Source organism: Hemiscyllium ocellatum, unplaced genomic scaffold (genome assembly GCF_020745735.1).
Source record: "Hemiscyllium ocellatum isolate sHemOce1 unplaced genomic scaffold, sHemOce1.pat.X.cur. scaffold_617_pat_ctg1, whole genome shotgun sequence".
Classification (NCBI taxonomy): Eukaryota; Metazoa; Chordata; class Chondrichthyes; order Orectolobiformes; family Hemiscylliidae; genus Hemiscyllium; species Hemiscyllium ocellatum.
Genome location: NW_026869138.1, coordinates 27,002 through 35,176, shown reverse-complemented (window position 1 = coordinate 35,176; position 8,175 = coordinate 27,002). Strand labels below are relative to the sequence as shown.

The 8,175-nt window shown below is 45.0% G+C and overlaps 2 non-coding genes across 2 annotated transcripts; both read right to left on the bottom strand.

The window, feature by feature from the left end:
• Positions 1 to 6,418: 6,418 nt before the first annotated feature.
• On the bottom strand, positions 6,419 to 6,491 carry trnav-cac (transfer RNA valine (anticodon CAC)). Its single transcript has one exon. It is a non-coding gene; the product is annotated as a tRNA-Val (tRNA).
• A 1,611-nt stretch (positions 6,492 to 8,102) lies between these two features.
• Positions 8,103 to 8,175, bottom strand: trnav-cac (transfer RNA valine (anticodon CAC)). The gene has a single exon. It is a non-coding gene; the product is annotated as a tRNA-Val (tRNA).

The window sequence follows — 8,175 nt, the reverse complement described above, 5'->3', positions numbered from 1 at the left end:
TTTGAGTTATTGATCTCTGCAATATGGGGCGAGTTAAAAAATGGAGAGCATAGGTTTAAGGTGGGACGGGTAAAATATAAAAGGGACTTGAGGCACCTTTCCCACACAGATGGTTGTGCGTGTATGGAATCAGCTACCAGAGGAAGTGGAGGAGGCTCGTACACTCAGAAGATTTCAAAGGCAACCGGATGAGCTTCTGGATAGGAAGGGTATCGTGGGATAGGGGACAAATGCTGGGAAATAGGATTTTAAGAGACATTGAAGCATGAATGCTGTTCTGGGGACTGTCCGAGGGCAATCAGCCATAAACAGCTCCCAGATCCTTCAGAGGAATTCCAAACTGCATTCCCAAAATGTATTGGAAACTTGGTGCACCGCCACCTCCCGAAACGCTCCGAAATGAGGGAAAAGAAAGAACTGAACATGAATGGACCATGAAAAGTTAAGAGATTCCCAAACACAATCTCGTTTAGATTAATTTGCCCATCCGATCAACAATGCGGCAGTGCCTGCTTCCTCCATCTCCAGGGCAGAAGGGAAGGAAATAAAAGAAGTTTAAGACCATATGACATCACAATATAGTGGAATTATTTTCCCATTCGCCAGAACACCAAATAATGGGAAGTAAAGTCACTGCAGGATTTTGTTTCACAACAGCGATGCAATACCAATCTCCGTTCTGTTTCAGTGAAAACAGTGAATAACACAACTTGGCCGGAACATGATGCAGCAGTAGAACCGCTTGAGACCGGGACATTTCATGTGGGACGCAAACGTGATCATAACAGCATGGACATTGACAGGATGGAGAGTGTGCACTCTCCCAAATCAGACGTACATTTCCAAAAGCAAAACCACATGGTTGTGTTGGAATTTAAACACAGCAGCATTTAACAGGCTACAGTAAAACAGACAGCACACCCACAAAGGGCAGCGGTTGGATCTGAACTCGAGCCACCTAAGAGTTTGTAGTGAGAAAGCGGTTTCTTCGGTCACTTGGCCACGAAACCAGCCACAGCTGCAGTATATTGTCTTACACCTTCCATGGTACTCCTGTGAAACATTAGAAGCAAAGTCACCGGGAAACAGTTCTGTGATCCCTATCCTGCTGGCACAGCTGCAGGGATATGCCCAACTACAATATCAATCTCGCAACAAACTTTCAATCCAGCCAAAAATCATTTGATAGCTGGAATCAAGCTTATGAGATTTGCTAAAGCCACAAATGTAATGTCTGTATGAGAGAATGTATATTCGGTTATGATTGGGCAAAGTAACCATGAGCTGCATGACATTGCTGGTATTTGGATTGTTGCTTTGGTAAATGATTTCGTCCTCTGCTCGAAACAGGACAACTTTCAGTTTTTGAGGATATTAACAGAAGTCAAAAGCTGATTACCACACCCCACACCAGAAGATGTTAAAGAGGTGCTAACTGTACCTGAGTGCTCTTTGTTCTCGATGTGAAGAGCGCTCTGCCTGAGTCACCTTCATGTCTCTGGTTGCTGAGTGAATCACAAAGAAGGAGCCCCTCAATGCAGACAAAAAGCAATGGTAAGCTGAGTCTACCTACTCAGACTCTTTTCAGCTACAAATGTTTCGGTGACTGCGTGAGAATATATGTTCGGTTATGATTTGGTCAAATAACCATGAGCTGCTTGTCATTACTGCAATTTCGATTCTTGCTTTGTTAAATGATTTCACCCATTGCTCGAAACAGGACAACTTTCACGTTTACACGGAACACCAAACACACCGGACTACAGGGAAAATGCACAAAGCTGAGCAGGCCGTGTTCACATCATACCGTGCAGCATAGTTTCAGTCACTGTGTCTGTTCGAAATGCCACTTTCCTTGCCTTTTACCTTAACCGTGCAATTGGCTGCAGGGATATTCACACCTGGACATGAGCCACATCGATACCGACTGACTTGGAAACCTGTGTGGGAATCGACGAGAAGCGACTCAATAAATTTTGCTAAATTCCATGGTGCTTATTAGAAATGCAGTTTCTGTTCACCTCAATTTAAAAGGCAGTTTGTGAACATAGTAACTGAAGTCAAAAGGTAATTATCTCACCCCACCCCAACTCCGGGAGAGGTGCTAACTGCCCTTGAGTGCTTTTTGTTCTCGATGTGAAGAGCTCTCACGCCTGAGTCACCTTTACGCCTCTTGTTGCTGAGTGACTCACAAAGAAGGAATTTCACCAGAGCTGCAACTGCCTCACTTTCCCACTCGCTCTCCCCGTTTACATTTTCCTGCTCGTCAGTGATTTAAAGAAAACCAAAAGGTTGCGATGTTATTCCGTAGCCTCTCTGTCAATTCCTCCGTTTCAGTTCCAACATGGCTTAGATCTCGGGGCTCAACTTAATACGAGCGACGCTATGAAATCACAAGTCCAGAGGTTCCTCTGAGAGTGTAATTTCATTCATTGCTGTTGCTGATTGAATGAGTCACTAACGTGCGAACTGATCCAAACCATAATTCAGCACCTCTGCTGCCAATTCTCGCACGTTGAATAACGACAGAGAGCTTCCAAATGAGGCCTTGCAGAGACGACTTTGGGGTACATTTGACAGACAGACTAGTTCAGGAATCCGTGGTGTACTGTGACACCAGCGCATCAGCCTCTTCCCTGTCTTTGAACCGGCCCGCCTGCGCAAGGAATGCAAATGCGGGACAGTTTTTCGTGGAAGGGATCAGAACGCGGTAACTACACTCTCAAACAGAATGACTTATGATCAGAACCAGGTTGGAGAAAACCTTTACAATGCTTTGCTCACTAATTAAATGGAATTGCATCACATTTCACAAAGGCAGCAGATTTGTTCGAGCATTTTCGAAGGCAGGTTTGCAGATGGGAAAGCAAGCAAGAAAGCTCCGTTCTTGTCCATGTAAAAGGCTGCAGTTGAAGAACAAAGCAGTTTCGGCCCAGTTTCGAATAGGGGACCTTTCGCGTGTGAGGCGAACGTGAGGACCACTACACTAGAGAAACAAGCCTCAGCCGGGCGCGCTGCGGCTCTGTGGCATCCAGCACTCAAAGTTGAAGCCATTCTACGTTTCACCTTTCTTTTTCCAATAGCTCGTTGTTATCCAGGGTAATTGACATCTTGAAAAAGTTAAAAAAAAAAGACGTGAAATTGATGACAAAATATAGACAAGGATGTCGTCAATGTTTGGACTGCAGAGTGAAGTGGAATACTAGGACAACTTTCCCGGCAGCATAACGGCTGCGACATGATTTTATGGAAGGGTTGTAAACTGAGTATTTACGTGTTTTACCCAAGCTAGGGTGAGTTGGAAACTCGAGAGCATAGGGATAAGGTGAGTGGTCTGAAATTGACAAAGGACCCCGAGGCACATTTCCCACACACAAGATTGTGCGTGTAAGGAATGAGCTACCAGAGGGAGTGGAGGAGGCTCTTGCACTCAGAAAATTGCAATAGTAATCGGATGAGTTTCAGGATAGGATGGGTTTAAAGGGATTGAGGCCAAATGCTGTGGAACGGGACTTGTTTAATTTCGGTTATGTGGTGAGCATGGATGAGATACACCGAAGTATCTGTTTCCACGCGGTGTACCCCAATAACCTTGTGTTGCTTACACCGGTTTTAAAGGATTACTATTTAGCAGAGCTGGCCGTCGCAGTCTGTGGCACAATCATTTAGTCTGTTCGACTCCTTACGGGAAAGGTAGTATTGTGAAACACTGCAGAAACGAACGACTTCCTTACTTTTGCTCCGACTGACCATACTTCGTGAAATTTTCCCAGATCCTTAGTTGAGGATTTTTGCTGCTGGAACTTACCTCAGAACCCGTGTTAACTCGTAACGTATTGAGCGAATAGCAAACAGAAAGCATTTAACACGGAACACAATCAAAGTTGGCATACCTAATGCTTATTCAGACACAGCGAAGCATGAACGCTAAATGTGAGAGAGTCCGTGGTCAACAGGCATAAAGTAATCTCACAACTATCAACTCCAAACTACTCTTTCAGACATACTGCAGCCTTAGTGCACCACCACTTCCCAGACAATGCTGAAAAGAGAGAAAGAACGAATATCATAAGTATGGGCCATAAAAAAGTGAATTTCAACAATCACAGTCTTGATGAGATTACCTTTCCCTTCTGATGTCTCCAGGACGGAAACGATGGAAATGGAAGAAATTCAATAACATATTCATTGGAACGATTTTCCCATTCGCCAGAAAACCAAATAATGATGAATTGACTCACCGCAGGACACTGTTTCACAACTGCGATGAAATAACAGTCTCCATTCGGTTCCAGTAAAAAACTCAACTTGCCTGCAATGTTAGGCGAGAGTCGAAGCGATTACCATCACGACAGCAGAGAAACGTTGCAATAGTCAGTACGTTTCCACACCACAGTTAAATTCCCGGGGGCATCCATGCAACGGGGATCGAAGTAGCATTTTAACAGTGCTGCGGCGATGGAGTCGATCAGCTGAAACAGCAGTGGTGGGATTCGAACCCACGCCCCTTTCAGGACTGGAACCTGGATCCAGTACCTTAGACCGCTCGGCTTGTAAAAGGTTGCAATTGAAGAACAAAGCAGTCTCTGCCCAGTTTCGAACTGGGGACTTTTGCGCGCGTGAGGCGAACGTGATGACCACTGCACTACAGAAACAAGCCTCAGCCAGCCGCGCTGCGGCTCTTTGGCCCCCAGCACTGGAAGGTGTAGACATTCTCCGTTTCACCTTTCTTTTTCCAACAGCTCGTTGTTATCCAGGGTAATTCAAAACTTGAAAACACTGCAGAAACAAACGACTTCCTTACTTTTGCTCCGACTGACCATACTTCGTGAAGTTTTCCCAGATCCTCAGTTGAGGATCCTCCATGGTCCGTCTCCGACTCGCACAGCTGCTGGGATGTGCCCGGCTACAATGTCAATTTCGCAGCAGATAACGAAATCCCATCAATCCGGACAAAAATCGATAGTAAGCTGAGTCTATCTTCTCAGACTCTTTTCAGAGACAAATGTATCTGTGACTGCGTGAGAATATATGTTCGGTTATGATTTGGTCAAACCACCATGAGCTGCTTGACATTACTTCAATTTCGATTCTTGCTTTGCTGAATGATTTCACCCATTGCTCGAAAGAGGACAATTTTCACGTTTACACGGAACACGAAACACACCGGACTACAGGGAAAATGCACAAAGCTGAGCAGGCCGTGTTCCACATCATACCTTGCAGCATAGTTTCAGTCACTGCCTGTTTTGCAGAATACGAGGCCCAAAGAATGTTCTCCACCATAAAACCGGAGGTAGCATTACAATCCGAGAACGACAGATCACATTGTGAGGATGCTCTGACCACGGGGCCAGTTCGAGATGCCACTTTCCTTGCCTTTTACATTAACCGTGCAATTTGCTGCAGAGATGTTCACATCTGGACATGAGCCACATGGATACCGACTGACTTGGAAACGAGAAGCGACTCAATAAATCTTGCTAAATTCCATGTTGCTTATTAGAAATGCAGCTTCTGTTCACCTCAATTTAAAAGGCAGTTTGTGAACATAGTAACTGAAGTCACAAGGTAAGTATCTTATCCCACCCTCACTCCGGGAGAGGTGCTAACTGCCCTTGAGTGCTTTTTGTTCTCGATGTGAAGAGCTCTCACGCCTGAGTCACCTTCACGTCTCTTGTTGCTGAGTGACTCACAAAGAAAGAGTTTCACCAGAGCTGCAACTGCCTCACTTTCCCACTCGCCCTGGCCGTTTACATTTTCCTGCTCGTCAGTGATTTAAAGAAAACCAAAAGGTTGCGATGTCATTCTGTAGCCTCTCTGTCAATTCCTCCGTTTCAGTTCCAACATGGCTTAGATCTCGGGCTCACCTTAATACTAGCGACGCTATGAAATCACAAGTCCAGAGGTTGCCCTGAGAGTGCAATTTCTTTCATTGCTGTTGCTGATAGAATGAGTCACTAACGTGCGAACTGATCCAAAACATGATTCAGCACCTCTGCTGCCAATTCTCGCACGTTGAATAATGACAGGCAGCTTCCAAATGAGGTCTTTCAGATACGACTTTGGGATACATTTGACAGACAGACTAGTTCAGGAATCCGTGGTGTACTGTGACACCAGCACGTCTGCTTCTTCCCTGTCTTTGAACCGGCCCGCCTGCACAAGGAATGCAAACGCGGTACTGCTTTTGCTGGAGGATTCAGAACGCGGTAACTACACTCTGAAGCAGAATGTCATATGATCAGACCCAGCTTGGATAAAAACATTACAATGCTTTGCAAACTAATTTCATGGAATTGAATCACAAAGAGAGCAGATTTGTTCGAGCATTTTCGAAGGCAGGTTTGCAGATGGGAAAGCAAGCAAGAAAGCTCCGTTCTTGTTCGTGTAAAAGGCTACAAATGAAGAACAAAGCAGTTTCTGTCCAGTTTCGAACTGGGGGCCTTTCGCGAGTGAGGCGAACGTGATGACCATTACACTACAGAAACAAGCCTCGGCCGGGCGGGCTGCGGCTCTGTGGCATCCAGCACTCAAAGTTGAAGCCATTCTACGTTTCACCTTTCTTTTTCCAATAGCTCGTTGTTATCCAGGGTAATTGACATCTTGAAAAAGTTAAAAAAAAGACGTGAAATTAGTGACAAAATATAGACAAGGATGTCGTCAATGTTCGGACTGTAGAGTGAGGTGGAATAGGCTGGGGCAACTTTCCTGGCAGCATAACGGCTGCGACATGATTTTATGGAAGGGTTGTAAACTGAGTAATTACGTGTTTTACCCAAGCTAGGGTGAGTTGGAAACTCGAGAGCATAGGTTTAAGGTGAGTGGTCTGAAATTGACAAAGGACCCCGAGGCACATTTCCCACACACAAGGTTATGCGTGTATGGAATGAGCTACCAGAGGGAGTGGAGGAGGCTATTGCACTCAGAAAATTGCAATGGTAATCGGATGAGTTTCTGGATAGTATGGGTTTAGAGGGATTGAGGCCAAATGCTGTGGAACGGGACTTGTTTCATTTTGGTGATGTGGTGAGCGTGGATGAGATACACCAAAGTATCTGTTTCCACGCGGTGTACCCCAATAACCTTGTGTTGCTTACACCGGTTTTAAAGGATTACTTTTCAGCGGAGCTTGCTGTCGCAGTCTGTGGCACAATCATTTAGTCTGTTCGACTGCTCACGGGAAAGGTAGTATTGTGAAACACTGCAGAAACGAACGACTTCCTTACTTTTGCTCCGACTGACCATGCTTCGTGATACTTTCCCAGATCCTCAGTTGAGGATTTTTGCTGCTGCAAGTTACCTCAGAACCCGTGTTAACTCGTAATGTATTGAGCGAATCGCAAACAGAAAGCATTTAACACGGAACACAAACAAAACAGGCATACCTAATGCTTGTTCAGACACAGCGAAGCATGAACGCTAAATGTGAGATAGTCCGAGGGCATGAGGCATAAAGTAATCTCACAACTAACAACAGGGCAATTCCAAACTACTCTTTCAAACATACTGCAGCCTTAGTGCACCACCACTTCCCAGACAATGCTGAAAAGAGAGAAAGAAAGAATATAATAAGTATGTGCCATAAAAAAGTGAATTTCACCAATCACAGTCTCGATTAGATTACCTTTCCCTTCCGGTGTCTCCAGGACGGAAGTGTAGGAAATGGGAGAAATTCAATAACATATGCATTGGAAAGATTTTCCCATTCGCCAGAAAGACAAATAATGATGAATCGACTCACCGCAGGACTTTGTTTCACAACAGCGATGACATAACAGTCTCCATTCGGTTCCAGTAAAAACTCAACTTGCCTGGAACGTAAACTAATAGCTGAGCTGCTTGCTTTCTGCTGGGGAGGCGAGCAACATCATGATAGCAGAGAGTCTCGACAATACTCAGCACGTTTCCACAGTTAATGCCCCTGAAACACCCTGAAAAACCTTTACAATGCTTTGCTCACTAATTAAATGGAATTGCATCACATTTCACAAAGAGAGCAGATTTGTTCGAGCATTTTCGAAGGCTGGTTTGCAGATGGGAGAGCAAGCAAGAAAGCTCCGTTCTTGTCCGTGTAAAAGGCTGCAATTGAAGAACAAAGCAGTTTTTGCCCAGTTTCGAACTGCGGACCTTTCGCGTGTGAGGCGAACGTGATGACCACTACACTACAGAAAC